The sequence below is a fragment of the Balaenoptera borealis genome (assembly GCF_965194805.1).
Source record: "Balaenoptera borealis genome assembly, chromosome: 6".
NCBI lineage: Eukaryota > Metazoa > Chordata > Mammalia > Artiodactyla > Balaenopteridae > Balaenoptera > Balaenoptera borealis.
Window position 1 is genome coordinate 93,841,228 of NC_138863.1, and position 16,876 is coordinate 93,858,103.

Consider the following 16,876-nt stretch of genomic DNA (forward strand, 5'->3'; position numbering starts at 1 on the left):
CATGAAATCAACATCATAAGGCTAGTAGCAGCATGATGAGTGGATTTAGGTACGACGATTCTAAGTGAAATAAGTCACACAGAAAGACACTTATCGTAAGATATCACTTATAGAGGGAATGTAAAAACCGCTACACTTGAACTGAATTACAAAACAGAACAGCGTCACACGTTTAGAAAACACAATATGGCTGCTTAACGGGAACGGTGAGGTGGGGTGACGCATAAAACCAGTGTTTCAAATTAGCTCAGATACTGTTCCATAAACCCAATATGTAATAGGCAAGACCTACTCCTTGCTCAGTGAACTGGATTCAACACCCCCTGTTCACCGCCCAAGAATATATCTGACTAGTAAGACTCTTAAAACCAATGTATTGATATCTCTCTGTAAGTGAGTCAAGTGGGTGTAAAGCAGCATAAACACAGCAGTGAAAAGCAGCTAAACCCCATTATAAAAATCAATTACTTTTAAAAACCCGTGAAACAAAGACAGTGAAAGAGAGAGAAATTCATACAGAATTCGTTCAGGGGCTGGGATGCCACCTTTATTGACCATCTCTAGACCCACAGCTGATTGAGACATAAGGGTGGACACTCTTGGGGCTGAGAGGTTTGGTGAGGTTGGGTGAGCAAACGCAGACCCTTTAAAGTAATACTACGTGGTACCCATCCCATTGGACCAAAATCTCCAGGTTCAAGGGCATCTTCCTACATCGAAAACATGCATGAGAAACCCAGAAGATGGTACACCGTGTGATCGGGAAAGGTTTCTAAAACGCACCTCATTTCTCATCTCCTTGTGCTCGGGCTCGCCATTACAGCCGCTTTACTAGCAATCTCCCTCCTTGGAGAATGAGCACCTTTAACCTCCTGTTCCGTACAGGTTGCAAATTTGTCCTGAGGATGAACGGGAAGAGGGGGAACCAATGAGAGACTAGGTCTAGGTGTGGGGACAGGCACAGGTCACTCTATTTTCCCATCAGGAAGAAGAATTAACCACAGGCTCAGCCTGCCGCCCGGAACCACAATAGGGCCTGAAGCAATCCTGCGTTTTTGCGGCCAGCTCCCAAGAAAGCGAGTTGAAAAATGGAGCTCAGGGGCACTGCAATTCACAAACCTGCAGAGTTATAAATGATAACTCTCGTCCACAAATATATTGAGGGAAGGCAACGAAGAGGATTTGAAAGCAAGGCAGAATTACAGGAAACAGATTTCGGGAGGTAGATTCGAATCGCCTTTAAAGCACAGGAAAAGCGGCAAAACCTCGACCATGATGCCCTTGGCCAAAAAGGGCGTATGCGTTTTTTCCTGAATATATTCAGCAAAAAACGCATACGTCCTTTTTGGCCAACCAAGCAACCTGGAAAGGCAAATCAGCGCTACAAAGAAGTCTCGCTTCCCATCGGTCAAAAGGGCCATGCTGAATAAAGTGTCAAAACCAGAAATGCAGGACAGGCCATGGAGAAACGGGAGCCTTGCTACGCTGATGGGCGGGATGTAAATTGCCAACAGCCACTCTGGAGAAGTGTACGGTGTGTCCTGAAACATCTAAAAAACTCAGCTTAGAGAGCATAGGGCACTTCCACTCATGGGTGTATAAATTGGGAAAACTAAAAATCAGCGAGACACAGGCACCCCAAAGTTTAGGGCTGCTCTGTTGACAAGAACCTCCACTTCATTACACCTTAAATATCCCAGGAAAGAGAAAAATGGATAAAGAAGTTGTGGTCCTTATGTACAATGGAATATCACTGAGGCATGAAATCAACGTCATAAGGCTAGTAGCAGCATGATGAGTGGATTTAGGTACGACGATTCTAAGTGAAATAAGTCACACAGAAAGACACTTATCGTAAGATATCACTTATAGAGGGAATGTAAAAACCGCTACACTTGAACTGAATTACAAAACAGAACAGAGTCCCATGTTTAGAAAACACACTATGGCTGCTTAACGGGAACGGTGAGGTGGGGTGACGCATAAAACAAGGGTTTCAAATTAGCTCAGATAGCGTTCCATAAACCCAATATGTAATAGACAAGACCTACTCCTTGCTCAGTGAACTGGACGCAAAAACCCCCTATTCACCGCCCAAGAATATATCTGACTAGGAAGAATCTTCAAAGCTATGTATTGATATCTCTCTGTAAGGGAGTCAAGTGGGTGTAAAGCAGCATAAACACAGCAGTGAAAAGCAGCTAAACCCCATTATAAAAATCAATTACTTTTAAAAACCCGTGAAACAAAGACAGTGAAAGAGAGAGAAATTCTTACAAAATTCGTTCAGGGGCTGTGATGCCACCTGGATTGACCATATCTAGACCCACAGCTGATTGAGACATAAGGGTGGACACTCTTGGGGCTGAGAGGTTTGGTGAGGTTGGGTGAGCAAACGCAGACCCTTTAAAGTAATACTGCGTGGTACCCATCCCATAGGTCCCAAATCTCCAGCTTCAAGGGCATCTTCCTGCATCGAAAACATGCATGAGAAACCCAGAAGATGGTACACCGTGTGATCGGGAAAGGTTTCTAAAACGCCCCTCATTTCTCATCTCCTTGTGCTCGGGTTGGCCATTACAGCCGCTTTACTAGCAATCTCCCTCCTTGGAGAATGAGCACCTTTAACCTCCTGTTCCGTACAGTTTGCAAATTTGTCCTGAGGATGAACGGGAAGAGGGGGAAACAATGAGAGACTAGGTCTAGGTGTGGGGACAGGCACAGGTCACTCTATTTTCCCATCAGGAAGAAGAATTAACCACAGGCTCAGCCTGCCGCCCGGAACCACAATAGGGCCTGAAGCAATCCTGCGCTTTTGGGGCCAGCTCCCAAGAAAGCGAGTTGAAAAATGGAGCTCAGGGGCACTGCAATTCACAAACCTGCAGAGTTATAAACGATAACTCTCGTCCACAAATATATTGAGGGAAGGCAACGAAGAGGATTTGAAAGCAAGGCAGAATTGCAGGAAACAGATTTCAGGAGGTAGATGCGAATCGCCTTTAAAGCACAGGAAAAGCGGCAAAACCTCGACCATGATGCCCTTGGCCAAAAAGGGCGTATGCGTTTATTCCTGAATATATTCAGGAAAAAACGCATACGCCCTTTTTGGCCAACCAAGCAACCTGGAAAGGCAAATCAGCGCTACAAAGAAGTCTCGCTTCCCATCGGTCAAAAGGGCCATGCTGAATAAAGTGTCAAAACCAGAAATGCAGGACAGGCCATGGAGAAACAGGAGCCTTGCTACGCTGATGGGCGGGATGTAAATTGCCAACAGCCACTCTGGAGAAGTGTACGGTGTGTCCTGAAACATCTAAAAAACTCAGCTTAGAGAGCATAGGGCACTTCCACTCATGGGCGTATAAATTGGGAAAACTAAAAATCAGCAAGACACAGGCACCCTAAAGTTTAGGGCTGCTCTGTTGACAAGAACCTCCACTTCATTACACCTTAAATATCCCAGGAAAGAGAAAAATGGATAAAGAAGTTGTGCTCCTTATGTACAATGGAATATCACTCAGGCATGAAATCAACATCATAAGGCTAGTAGCAGCATGATGAGAAGATTTAGGTACGAGGATTCTAAGTGAAATAAGTCACACAGAAAAAGGCACTTATCATAAGATATCACTTATAGAGGGAATGTAAAAACCGCTACACTTGAACTGAATTACAAAAGTAAACAGCGTCACACGTTTAGAAAACACACTATGGCTGCTTAACGGGAAAGGTGAGGTGGGGTGATGCAGAAAACAAGGGTTTCAAATTAGCTCAGATACTGTTCCATAAACCCAATATGTAACAGACAAGACCTACTCCTTGCTCAGTGAACTGGATTCAACACCCCCTGTTCACCGCCCAAGAATATATCTGACTAGTAAGACTCTTAAAACCAATGTATTGATATCTCTCTGTAAGTGAGTCAAGTGGGTGTAAAGCGGCATAAACACAGCAGTGAAAAGCAGCTAAACCCCATTATAAAAATCAATTACTTTTAAAAACCCGTGAAACAAAGACAGTGAAAGAGAGAGAAATTTATACAGAATTCGTTCAGGGCCTGGGATGCCACCTTTATTGACCATCTCTAGACCCACAGCTGATTGAGACATAAGGGTGGACACTCTTCGGGCTGAGAGGTTTGGTGAGGTTGGGTGAGCAAACGCAGACCCTTTAAAGTAATACTGCGTGGTACCCATCCCATGGGTCCAAAATCTCCAGGTTCAAGGGCATCTTCCTACATCGAAAACATGCATGAGAAACCCAGAAGATGGTACACCGTGTGATCGGGAAAGATTTCTAAAACGCCCCTCATTTCTCATCTCCTTGTGCTCGGGTTGGCCATTACAGCCGCTTTACTAGCAATCTCCCTCCTTGGAGAATGAGCACCTTTAACCTCCTGTTCCGTACAGGTTGCAAATTTGTCCTGAGGATGAACGGGAAGAGGGGGAAACAATGAGAGACTAGGTCTAGGTGTGGGGACAGGCACAGGTCACTCTATTTTCCCATCAGGAAGAAGAATTAACCACAGGCTCAGCCTGCCGCCCGGAACCACAATAGGGCCTGAAGCAATCCTGCGCTTTTGGGGCCAGCTCCCAAGAAAGCGAGTTGAAAAATGGAGCTCAGGGGCACTGCAATTCACAAACCTGCAGAGTTATAAATGATAACTCTCGTCCACAAATATATTGAGGGAAGGCAACGAAGAGGATTTGAAAGCAAGGCAGAATTGCAGGAAACAGATTTCAGGAGGTAGATTCGAATCGCCTTTAAAGCACAGGAAAAGCGGCGAAACCTCGACCATGATGCCCTTGGCCAAAAAGGGCGTATGCGTTTTTTCCTGAATATATTCAGGAAAAAACGCACACGCCCTTTTTGGCCAACCAAGCAACCTGGAAAGGCAAATCAGCGCTACAAAGAAGTCTCGCTTCCCATCGGTCAAAAGGGCCATGCTGAATAAAGTGTCAAAACCAGAAATGCAGGACAGGCCATGGAGAAACGGGAGCCTTGCTACGCTGATGGGCGGGATGTAAATTGCCAACAGCCACTCTGGAGAAGTGTACGGTGTGTCCTGAAACATCTAAAAAACTCAGCTTAGAGAGCATAGGGCACTTCCACTCATGGGTGTATAAATTGGGAAAACTAAAAATCAGCGAGACACAGGCACCCCAAAGTTTAGGGCTGCTCTGTTGACAAGAACCTCCACTTCATTACACCTTAAATATCCCAGGAAAGAGAAAAATGGATAAAGAAGTTGTGGTCCTTATGTACAATGGAATATCACTGAGGCATGAAATCAACGTCATAAGGCTAGTAGCAGCATGATGAGTGGATTTAGGTACGACGATTCTAAGTGAAATAAGTCACACAGAAAGACACTTATCGTAAGATATCACTTATAGAGGGAATGTAAAAACCGCTACACTTGAACTGAATTACAAAACAGAACAGAGTCCCACGTTTAGAAAACACACTATGGCTGCTTAACGGGAACGGTGAGGTGGGGTGACGCATAAAACAAGGGTTTCAAATTAGCTCAGATAGCGTTCCATAAACCCAATATGTAATAGACAAGACCTACTCCTTGCTCAGTGAACTGGACGCAAAAACCCCCTATTCACCGCCCAAGAATATATCTGACTAGGAAGAATCTTCAAAGCTATGTATTGATATCTCTCTGTAAGGGAGTCAAGTGGGTGTAAAGCAGCATAAACACAGCAGTGAAAAGCAGCTAAACCCCATTATAAAAATCAATTACTTTTAAAAACCCGTGAAACAAAGACAGTGAAAGAGAGAGAAATTCTTACAAAATTCGTTCAGGGGCTGTGATGCCACCTGGATTGACCATATCTAGACCCACAGCTGATTGAGACATAAGGGTGGACACTCTTGGGGCTGAGAGGTTTGGTGAGGTTGGGTGAGCAAACGCAGACCCTTTAAAGTAATACTGCGTGGTACCCATCCCATAGGTCCCAAATCTCCAGCTTCAAGGGCATCTTCCTACATCGAAAACATGCATGAGAAACCCAGAAGATGGTACACCATGTGATCGGGAAATGTTTCTAAAACGCACCTCATTTCTCATCTCCTTGTGCTCGGGTTCGCCATTCCAACCGCTTTACTAGCAATCTCCCTCCTTGGAGAATGAGCACCTTTAACCTCCTGTTCCGTACAGGTTGCAATTTGTCCTGAGGATGAACGGGAAGAGGGGGAACCAATGAGAGACTAGGTCTAGGTGTGGGGACAGGCACAGGTCACTCTATTTTCCCATCAGGAAGAAGAATTAACCACAGGCTCAGCCTGCCGCCCAGAACCACAATAGGGCCTGAAGCAATCCTGCGCTTTTGCGGCCAGCTCCCAAGAAAGCGAGTTGAAAAATGGAGCTCAGGGGCACTGCAATTCACAAACCTGCAGAGTTAGAAATGATAACTCTCGTCCACAAATATATTGAGGGAAGGCAACGAAGAGGATTTGAAAGCAAGGCAGAATTACAGGAAACAGATTTCAGGAGGTAGATTTGAATCGCCTTTAAAGCACAGGAAAAGCGGCAAAACCTCGACCATGATGCCCTTGGCCAAAAAGGGCGTATGCGTTTTTTCCTGAATATATTCAGGAAAAAACGCATACGCCCTTTTTGGCCAACCAAGCAACCTGGAAAGGCAAATCAGCGCTACAAAGAAGTCTCGCTTCCCATTGGTCAAAAGGGCCATGCTGAATAAAGTGTCAAAACCAGAAATGCAGGACAGGCCATGGAGAAACGGGAGCCTTGCTACGCTGATGGGCGGGATGTAAATTGCCAACAGCCACTCTGGAGAAGTGTACGGTGTGTCCTGAAACATCTAAAAAACTCAGCTTAGAGAGCATAGGGCACTTCCACTCATGGGTGTATAAATTGGGAAAACTAAAAATCAGCGAGACACAGGCACCCCAAAGTTTAGGGCTGCTCTGTTGACAAGAACCTCCACTTCATTACACCTTAAATATCCCAGGAAAGAGAAAAATGGATAAAGAAGTTGTGGTCCTTATGTACAATGGAATATCACTGAGGCATGAAATCAACGTCATAAGGCTAGTAGCAGCATGATGAGTGGATTTAGGTACGACGATTCTAAGTGAAATAAGTCACACAGAAAGACACTTATCGTAAGATATCACTTATAGAGGGAATGTAAAAACCGCTACACTTGAACTGAATTACAAAACAGAACAGAGTCCCACGTTTAGAAAACACACTATGGCTGCTTAACGGGAACGGTGAGGTGGGGTGACGCATAAAACAAGGGTTTCAAATTAGCTCAGATAGCGTTCCATAAACCCAATATGTAATAGACAAGACCTACTCCTTGCTCAGTGAACTGGACGCAAAAACCTCCTATTCACCGCCCAAGAATATATCTGACTAGGAAGAATCTTCAAAGCTATGTATTGATATCTCTCTGTAAGTGAGTCAAGTGGGTGTAAAGCAGCATAAACACAGCAGTGAAAAGCAGCTAAACCCCATTATAAAAATCAATTACTTTTAAAAACCCGTGAAACAAAGACAGTGAAAGAGAGAGAAATTCTTACAAAATTCGTTCAGGGGCTGTGATGCCACCTGGATTGACCATATCTAGACCCACAGCTGATTGAGACATAAGGGTGGACACTCTTGGGGCTGAGAGGTTTGGTGAGGTTGGGTGAGCAAACGCAGACCCTTTAAAGTAATACTGCGTGGTACCCATCCCATAGGTCCCAAATCTCCAGCTTCAAGGGCATCTTCCTGCATCGAAAACATGCATGAGAAACCCAGAAGATGGTACACCATGTGATTGGGAAAGGTTTCTAAAACGCACCTCATTTCTCATCTCCTTGTGCTCGGGTTCGCCATTCCAGCCGCTTTACTAGCAATCTCCCTCCTTGGAGAATGAGCACCTTTAACCTCCTGTTCCGTACAGGTTGCAATTTGTCCTGAGGATGAACGGGAAGAGGGGGAACCAATGAGAGACTAGGTCTAGGTGTGGGGACAGGCACAGGTCACTCTATTTTCCCATCAGGAAGAAGAATTAACCACAGGCTCAGCCTGCCGCCCGGAACCACAATAGGGCCTGAAGCAATCCTGCGCTTTTGCGGCCAGCTCCCAAGAAAGCGAGTTGAAAAATGGAGCTCAGGGGCACTGCAATTCACAAACCTGCAGAGTTAGAAATGATAACTCTCGTCCACAAATATATTGAGGGAAGGCAACGAAGAGGATTTGAAAGCAAGGCAGAATTACAGGAAACAGATATCGGGAGGTAGATTCGAATCGCCTTTAAAGCACAGGAAAAGCGGCAAAACCTCGACCATGATGCCCTTGGCCAAAAAGGGCGTATGCGTTTTTTCCTGAATATATTCAGGAAAAAACGCATACGCCCTTTTTGGCCAATCAAGCAACCTGGAAAGGCAAATCAGCGCTACAAAGAAGTCTCGCTTCCCATCGGTCAAAAGGGCCATGCTGAATAAAGTGTCAAAACCAGAAATGCAGGACAGTCCATGGAGAAACGGGAGCCTTGCTACGCTGATGGGCGGGATGTAAATTGCCAACAGCCACTCTGGAGAAGTGTACGGTGTGTCCTGAAACATCTAAAAACTCAGCTTAGAGAGCATAGGGCACTTCCACTCATGGGTGTATAAATTGGGAAAACTAAAAATCAGCGAGACACAGGCACCCCAAAGTTTAGGGCTGCTCTGTTGACAAGAACCTCCACTTCATTACACCTTCAATTTCCCAGGAAAGAGAAAAATGGATAAAGAAGTTGTGCTCCTTATGTACAATGGAATATCACTGAGGCATGAAATCAACGTCATAAGGCTAGTAGCAGCATGATGAGTGGATTTAGGTACGACGAGTCTAAGTGAAATAAGTCACACAGAAAGACACTTATCGTAAGATATCACTTATAGAGGGAATGTAAAAACCGCTACACTTGAACTGAATTACAAAACAGAACAGAGTCCCACGTTTAGAAAACACACTATGGTTGCTTAACGGGAACGGTGAGGTGGGGTGACGCATAAAACAAGGGTTTCAAATTAGCTCAGATAGCGTTCCATAAACCCAATATGTAATAGACAAGACCTACTCCTTGCTCAGTGAACTGGACGCAAAAACCTCCTATTCACCGCCCAAGAATATATCTGACTAGGAAGAATCTTCAAAGCTATGTATTGATATCTCTCTGTAAGGGAGTCAAGTGGGTGTAAAGCAGCATAAACACAGCAGTGAAAAGCAGCTAAACCCCATTATAAAAATCAATTACTTTTAAAAACCCGTGAAACAAAGACAGTGAAAGAGAGAGAAATTCTTACAAAATTCGTTCAGGGGCTGTGATGCCACCTGGATTGACCATATCTAGACCCACAGCTGATTGAGACATAAGGGTGGACACTCTTGGGGCTGAGAGGTTTGGTGAGGTTGGGTGAGCAAACGCAGACCCTTTAAAGTAATACTGCGTGGTACCCATCCCATAGGTCCCAAATCTCCAGCTTCAAGGGCATCTTCCTACATCGAAAACATGCATGAGAAACCCAGAAGATGGTACACCATGTGATCGGGAAAGGTTTCTAAAACGCACCTCATTTCTCATCTCCTTGTGCTCGGGTTCGCCATTCCAGCCGCTTTACTAGCAATCTCCCTCCTTGGAGAATGAGCACCTTTAACCTCCTGTTCCGTACAGGTTGCAATTTGTCCTGAGGATGAACGGGAAAAGGGGGAACCAATGAGAGACTAGGTCTAGGTGTGGGGACAGGCACAGGTCACTCTATTTTCCCATCAGGAAGAAGAATTAACCACAGGCTCAGCCTGCCGCCCAGAACCACAATAGGGCCTGAAGCAATCCTGCGCTTTTGCGGCCAGCTCCCAAGAAAGCGAGTTGAAAAATGGAGCTCAGGGGCACTGCAATTCACAAACCTGCAGAGTTAGAAATGATAACTCTCGTCCACAAATATATTGAGGGAAGGCAACGAAGAGGATTTGAAAGCAAGGCAGAATTACAGGAAACAGATTTCAGGAGGTAGATTCGAATCGCCTTTAAAGCACAGGAAAAGCGGCAAAACCTCGACCATGATGCCCTTGGCCAAAAAGGGCGTATGCGTTTTTTCCTGAATATATTCAGGAAAAAACGCATACGCCCTTTTTGGCCAACCAAGCAACCTGGAAAGGCAAATCAGCGCTACAAAGAAGTCTCGCTTCCCATTGGTCAAAAGGGCCATGCTGAATAAAGTGTCAAAACCAGAAATGCAGGACAGGCCATGGAGAAACGGGAGCCTTGCTACGCTGATGGGCGGGATGTAAATTGCCAACAGCCACTCTGGAGAAGTGTACGGTGTGTCCTGAAACATCTAAAAAACTCAGCTTAGAGAGCATAGGGCACTTCCACTCATGGGTGTATAAATTGGGAAAACTAAAAATCAGCGAGACACAGGCACCCCAAAGTTTAGGGCTGGTCTGTTGACAAGAACCTCCACTTCATTACACCTTAAATATCCCAGGAAAGAGAAAAATGGATAAAGAAGTTGTGGTCCTTATGTACAATGGAATATCACTGAGGCATGAAATCAACGTCATAAGGCTAGTAGCAGCATGATGAGTGGATTTAGGTACGACGATTCTAAGTGAAATAAGTCACACAGAAAGACACTTATCGTAAGATATCACTTATAGAGGGAATGTAAAAACCGCTACACTTGAACTGAATTACAAAACAGAACAGAGTCCCACGTTTAGAAAACACACTATGGCTGCTTAACGGGAACGGTGAGGTGGGGTGACGCATAAAACAAGGGTTTCAAATTAGCTCAGATAGCGTTCCATAAACCCAATATGTAATAGACAAGACCTACTCCTTGCTCAGTGAACTGGACGCAAAAACCTCCTATTCACCGCCCAAGAATATATCTGACTAGGAAGAATCTTCAAAGGTATGTATTGATATCTCTCTGTAAGTGAGTCAAGTGGGTGTAAAGCAGCATAAACACAGCAGTGAAAAGCAGCTAAACCCCATTATAAAAATCAATTACTTTTAAAAACCCGTGAAACAAAGACAGTGAAAGAGAGAGAAATTCTTACAAAATTCGTTCAGGGGCTGTGATGCCACCTGGATTGACCATATCTAGACCCACAGCTGATTGAGACATAAGGGTGGACACTCTTGGGGCTGAGAGGTTTGGTGAGGTTGGGTGAGCAAACGCAGACCCTTTAAAGTAATACTGCGTGGTACCCATCCCATAGGTCCCAAATCTCCAGCTTCAAGGGCATCTTCCTACATCGAAAACATGCATGAGAAACCCAGAAGATGGTACACCATGTGATCGGGAAAGGTTTCTAAAACGCACCTCATTTCTCATCTCCTTGTGCTCGGGTTCGCCATTCCAGCCGCTTTACTAGCAATCTCCCTCCTTGGAGAATGAGCACCTTTAACCTCCTGTTCCGTACAGGTTGCAATTTGTCCTGAGGATGAACGGGAAGAGGGGGAACCAATGAGAGACTAGGTCTAGGTGTGGGGACAGGCACAGGTCACTCTATTTTCCCATCAGGAAGAAGAATTAACCACAGGCTCAGCCTGCCGCCCGGAACCACAATAGGGCCTGAAGCAATCCTGCGCTTTTGCGGCCAGCTCCCAAGAAAGCGAGTTGAAAAATGGAGCTCAGGGGCACTGCAATTCACAAACCTGCAGAGTTAGAAATGATAACTCTCGTCCACAAATATATTGAGGGAAGGCAACGAAGAGGATTTGAAAGCAAGGCAGAATTACAGGAAACAGATTTCAGGAGGTAGATTCGAATCGCCTTTAAAGCACAGGAAAAGCGGCAAAACCTCGACCATGATGCCCTTGGCCAAAAAGGGCGTATGCGTTTTTTCCTGAATATATTCAGGAAAAAACGCATACGCCCTTTTTGGCCAACCAAGCAACCTGGAAAGGCAAATCAGCGCTACAAAGAAGTCTCGCTTCCCATCGGTCAAAAGGGCCATGCTGAATAAAGTGTCAAAACCAGAAATGCAGGACAGGCCATGGAGAAACGGGAGCCTTGCTACGCTGATGGGCGGGATGTAAATTGCCAACAGCCACTCTGGAGAAGTGTACGGTGTGTCCTGAAACATCTAAAAAACTCAGCTTAGAGAGCATAGGGCACTTCCACTCATGGGCGTATAAATTGGGAAAACTAAAAATCAGCAAGACACAGGCACCCCAAAGTTTAGGGCTGCTCTGTTGACAAGAACCTCCACTTCATTACACCTTCAATATCCCAGGAAAGAGAAAAATGGATAAAGAAGTTGTGCTCCTTATGTACAATGGAATATCACTCAGGCATGAAATCAACATCATAAGGCTAGTAGCAGCATGATGAGTGGATTTAGGTACGACGATTCTAAGTGAAATAAGTCACACAGAAAGACACTTATCGTAAGATATCACTTATAGAGGGAATGTAAAAACCGCTACACTTGAACTGAATTACAAAACAGAACAGAGTCCCACGTTTAGAAAACACACTATGGCTGCTTAATGGGAACGGTGAGGTGGGGTGACGCATAAAACAAGGGTTTCAAATTAGCTCAGATAGCGTTCCATAAACCCAATATGTAATAGACAAGACCTACTCCTTGCTCAGTGAACTGGACGCAAAAACCTCCTATTCACCGCCCAAGAATATATCTGACTAGGAAGAATCTTCAAAGCTATGTATTGATATCTCTCTGTAAGTGAGACAAGTGGGTGTAAAGCAGCATAAACACAGCAGTGAAAAGCAGCTAAACCCCATTATAAAAATCAATTACTTTTAAAAACCCGTGAAACAAAGACAGTGAAAGAGAGAGAAATTCTTACAAAATTCGTTCAGGGGCTGTGATGCCACCTGGATTGACCATATCTAGACCCACAGCTGATTGAGACATAAGGGTGGACACTCTTGGGGCTGAGAGGTTTGGTGAGGTTGGGTGAGCAAACGCAGACCCTTTAAAGTAATACTGCGTGGTACCCATCCCATAGGTCCCAAATCTCCAGCTTCAAGGGCATCTTCCTACATCGAAAACATGCATGAGAAACCCAGAAGATGGTACACCATGTGATCGGGAAAGGTTTCTAAAACGCACCTCATTTCTCATCTCCTTGTGCTCGGGTTCGCCATTCCAGCCGCTTTACTAGCAATCTCCCTCCTTGGAGAATGAGCACCTTTAACCTCCTGTTCCGTACAGGTTGCAATTTGTCCTGAGGATGAACGGGAAGAGGGGGAACCAATGAGAGACTAGGCCTAGGTGTGGGGACAGGCACAGGTCACTCTATTTTCCCATCAGGAAGAAGAATTAACCACAGGCTCAGCCTGCCGCCCAGAACCACAATAGGGCCTGAAGCAATCCTGCGCTTTTGCGGCCAGCTCCCAAGAAAGCGAGTTGAAAAATGGAGCTCAGGGGCACTGCAATTCACAAACCTGCAGAGTTAGAAATGATAACTCTCGTCCACAAATATATTGAGGGAAGGCAACGAAGAGGATTTGAAAGCAAGGCAGAATTACAGGAAACAGATTTCGGGAGGTAGATTCGAATCGCCTTTAAAGCACAGGAAAAGCGGCAAAACCTCGACCATGATGCCCTTGGCCAAAAAGGGCGTATGCGTTTTTTCCTGAATATATTCAGGAAAAAACGCATACGCCCTTTTTGGCCAACCAAGCAACCTGGAAAGGCAAATCAGCGCTACAAAGAAGTCTCGCTTCCCATCGGTCAAAAGGGCCATGCTGAATAAAGTGTCAAAACCAGAAATGCAGGACAGGCCATGGAGAAACGGGAGCCTTGCTACGCTGATGGGCGGGATGTAAATTGCCAACAGCCACTCTGGAGAAGTGTACGGTGTGTCCTGAAACATCTAAAAAACTCACCTTAGAGAGCATAGGGCACTTCCACTCATGGGTGTATAAATTGGGAAAACTAAAAATCAGCGAGACACAGGCACCCCAAAGTTTAGGGCTGCTCTGTTGACAAGAACCTCCACTTCATTACACCTTAAATATCCCAGGAAAGAGAAAAATGGATAAAGAAGTTGTGGTCCTTATGTACAATGGAATATCACTGAGGCATGAAATCAACGTCATAAGGCTAGTAGCAGCATGATGAGTGGATTTAGGTACGACGATTCTAAGTGAAATAAGTCACACAGAAAGACACTTATCGTAAGATATCACTTATAGAGGGAATGTAAAAACCGCTACACTTGAACTGAATTACAAAACAGAACAGAGTCCCACGTTTAGAAAACACACTATGGCTGCTTAACGGGAACGGTGAGGTGGGGTGACGCATAAAACAAGGGTTTCAAATTAGCTCAGATAGCGTTCCATAAACCCAATATGTAATAGACAAGACCTACTCCTTGCTCAGTGAACTGGACGCTAAAACCCCCTATTCACCGCCCAAGAATATATCTGACTAGGAAGAATCTTCAAAGCTATGTATTGATATCTCTCTGTAAGGGAGTCAAGTGGGTGGAAAGCAGCATAAACACAGCAGTGAAAAGCAGCTAAACCCCATTATAAAAATCAATTACTTTTAAAAACCCGTGAAACAAAGACAGTGAAAGAGAGAGAAATTCTTACAAAATTCGTTCAGGGGCTGTGATGCCACCTGGATTGACCATATCTAGACCCACAGCTGATTGAGACATAAGGGTGGACACTCTTGGGGCTGAGAGGTTTGGTGAGGTTGGGTGAGCAAACGCAGACCCTTTAAAGTAATACTGCGTGGTACCCATCCCATAGGTCCCAAATCTCCAGCTTCAAGGGCATCTTCCTGCATCGAAAACATGCATGAGAAACCCAGAAGATGGTACACCATGTGATTGGGAAAGGTTTCTAAAACGCACCTCATTTCTCATCTCCTTGTGCTCGGGTTCGCCATTCCAGCCGCTTTACTAGCAATCTCCCTCCTTGGAGAATGAGCACCTTTAACCTCCTGTTCCGTACAGGTTGCAATTTGTCCTGAGGATGAACGGGAAGAGGGGGAACCAATGAGAGACTAGGTCTAGGTGTGGGGACAGGCACAGGTCACTCTATTTTCCCATCAGGAAGAAGAATTAACCACAGGCTCAGCCTGCCGCCCAGAACCACAATAGGGCCTGAAGCAATCCTGCGCTTTTGCGGCCAGCTCCCAAGAAAGCGAGTTGAAAAATGGAGCTCAGGGGCACTGCAATTCACAAACCTGCAGAGTTAGAAATGATAACTCTCGTCCACAAATATATTGAGGGAAGGCAACGAAGAGGATTTGAAAGCAAGGCAGAATTACAGGAAACAGATTTCAGGAGGTAGATTCGAATCGCCTTTAAAGCACAGGAAAAGCGGCAAAACCTCGACCATGATGCCCTTGGCCAAAAAGGGCGTATGCGTTTTTTCCTGAATATATTCAGGAAAAAACGCATACGCCCTTTTTGGCCAATCAAGCAACCTGGAAAGGCAAATCAGCGCTACAAAGAAGTCTCGCTTCCCATCGGTCAAAAGGGCCATGCTGAATAAAGTGTCAAAACCAGAAATGCAGGACAGTCCATGGAGAAACGGGAGCCTTGCTACGCTGATGGGCGGGATGTAAATTGCCAACAGCCACTCTGGAGAAGTGTACGGTGTGTCCTGAAACATCTAAAAACTCAGCTTAGAGAGCATAGGGCACTTCCACTCATGGGTGTATAAATTGGGAAAACTAAAAATCAGCAAGACACAGGCACCCCAAAGTTTAGGGCTGCTCTGTTGACAAGAACCTCCACTTCATTACACCTTCAATATCCCAGGAAAGAGAAAAATGGATAAAGAAGTTGTGCTCCTTATGTACAATGGAATATCACTGAGGCATGAAATCAACGTCATAAGGCTAGTAGCAGCATGATGAGTGGATTTAGGTACGACGAGTCTAAGTGAAATAAGTCACACAGAAAGACACTTATCGTAAGATATCACTTATAGAGGGAATGTAAAAACCGCTACACTTGAACTGAATTACAAAACAGAACAGAGTCCCACGTTTAGAAAACACACTATGGTTGCTTAACGGGAACGGTGAGGTGGGGTGACGCATAAAACAAGGGTTTCAAATTAGCTCAGATAGCGTTCCATAAACCCAATATGTAATAGACAAGACCTACTCCTTGCTCAGTGAACTGGACGCAAAAACCTCCTATTCACCGCCCAAGAATATATATGACTAGGAAGAATCTTCAAAGCTATGTTTTGATATCTCTCTGTAAGTGAGTCAAGTGGGTGTAAAGCAGCATAAACACAGCAGTGAAAAGCAGCTAAACCCCATTATAAAAATCAATTACTTTTAAAAACCCGTGAAACAAAGACAGTGAAAGAGAGAGAAATTCTTACAAAATTCGTTCAGGGGCTGTGATGCCACCTGGATTGACCATATCTAGACCCACAGCTGATTGAGACATAAGGGTGGACACTCTTGGGGCTGAGAGGTTTGGTGAGGTTGGGTGAGCAAACGCAGACCCTTTAAAGTAATACTGCGTGGTACCCATCCCATAGGTCCCAAATCTCCAGCTTCAAGGGCATCTTCCTACATCGAAAACATGCATGAGAAACCCAGAAGATGGTACACCATGTGATCGGGAAAGGTTTCTAAAACGCACCTCATTTCTCATCTCCTTGTGCTCGGGTTCGCCATTCCAGCCGCTTTACTAGCAATCTCCCTCCTTGGAGAATGAGCACCTTTAACCTCCTGTTCCGTACAGGTTGCAATTTGTCCTGAGGATGAACGGGAAAAGGGGGAACCAATGAGAGACTAGGTCTAGGTGTGGGGACAGGCACAGGTCACTCTATTTTCCCATCAGGAAGAAGAATTAACCACAGGCTCAGCCTGCCGCCCAGAACCACAATAGGGCCTGAAGCA